At 33.2% G+C, this 1,761-nt stretch overlaps 1 protein-coding gene across 1 annotated transcript in view; it reads left to right on the forward strand.

The window, feature by feature from the left end:
* LOC105819541 (TRAF family member-associated NF-kappa-B activator-like) overlaps window positions 1-1,761 on the forward strand; it is an 82,752-nt gene that overhangs the window by 47,682 nt on the left and 33,309 nt on the right. The gene's annotated exons all lie outside the window — the stretch shown is intronic.

Genomic DNA, 1,761 nt, shown 5'->3' on the forward strand with positions numbered 1-1,761 from the left:
GAAATCATAGGTGGAAAGCTTCATGACATTGGGATTTGACAATGGTTTCTTGGATATGACACCAAAAGCACAATCAACTAAAGAAAAAATAGATAAGATGGACTGCATCAAAATTTAAACTTTTGTGCATCAAAGGACACTATCAACAGAGTGAAAAGACAACCCACGGAATGGGAGGAAATATTTGCAAATCTGATAAGAAGTTGATATGTAGAATATATAAAGAACTATAAGCTCAACAACAAAAAAAACCAAACAACCTGATTTTAAATGGACAAAGGACTTGAATAGACATTTCTCCAAAGAAGTTATACAGATGGTCAATAAGCACATGAAAAGATACTTGGCATCACTACTTATTAGAGAAATACAAATCAAAACCACAATGAGATACCACTTCACACCCATTGATATGGCTATTATCCGGAAAATTGAAAATAAGTATTGGCAAGGATGTGGAGAAATTAGAACCCTTGTACATTGCTGGTAGGCATGTAATATGGTACAACCACTGTGGAAAATGGTATAGCAATTCTTCAAAAAATTAAACACAGAATTAACCAAATAATCCAACAATGCCACTCTTGGGTGTATACCAAAAAGAAGCGGAAAGCAGAGATTCAAACATATGTTTATATACCCAAGTTCATAGCAGCATTATTCACATTAGGCAAAAGGTGGAAGCAACCCAAGTGTTCATCAGTGGATGAGTGGGTAAACATAATGTATACATACAACAGAATATTATAACCTCAGGAAGGAGGGAAATTCTTACACATGGTACAACATAGAACCTTGGACATATTATGCTAAGTTAAATAAGCCAATTACAAAAGGACAAATATTGTATGATTCCCCTTATGTGGACCCTCACTTATGTGAGGTACTGAGAATAGTTAGATTCATAAAAACAGAAAGTACAAGAGGGATTGATTGCTAAGGACTGAGGGAGGGAGAGGAATGGGGAGTTAATATTTAATAGGTACAGAGTTTCAGTTGGAGAAGATTAAAAAGTTCTGGAGGTAAACGGTGGTGATAGTTGCACAACAATGTGAATGTACTTCATGCCGTAGAACTGTACACTTAAAAATAGTTAAAATGATAAATTTTATATTATGTACATTTTACATAATTTTTAAAAATCTGTTATAAAAAAAAAGAATTGATCTAGCCTAGATTCTCTTACTAGCCATGTTTTATTGCTGTTCATCTGTTATCCATCAGTTTGTATAAACTCACCAGCCTTTTAACACTTAGCCATCCATATTCCAAGCCAGTGCTTCTCTCAGTGTTTCTTCTAGTTTACTACAATTTGAGACTCAGAAGCTCCTCTTTGAGAAGTCAGGATGCTATATCCATTAAGGAGCATTCTGTCAAGCAAAGGAATCCAAGTATTCCAAATTGATAAGGGAGGTAAAGACAAAAAAGGCAGGTAAGTGATTTTTAAAATATTATTGGCTTAAATTACAAAAGCAGCACATGCTTATAAAACAATTTTTTAAAAAAGTAAATAATTCAAGATGTACAAAATATGAAGTGACGGTCCTCTCCCTCCCAGAGCTAACCATTGTTAGTAATTTGGTATATATCCTTTCAGAATCATATTTTTTCAAAATTAGAATCATGCTAATCTGAAAATGTTTTTAAATTTTTCAATGTCATCATCTTCACCATTATCATCACTGAGATTTATTGAGTCTTTGTTTGCCAAAGAGCTTTACAGTTATCTAATCCTTATACAAATCTTATGAAAAGTATTAT

The sequence above is a fragment of the Propithecus coquereli genome, unplaced genomic scaffold (assembly GCF_000956105.1).
Source record: "Propithecus coquereli isolate 6110/MARCELLA unplaced genomic scaffold, Pcoq_1.0 Scaffold49, whole genome shotgun sequence".
NCBI lineage: Eukaryota > Metazoa > Chordata > Mammalia > Primates > Indriidae > Propithecus > Propithecus coquereli.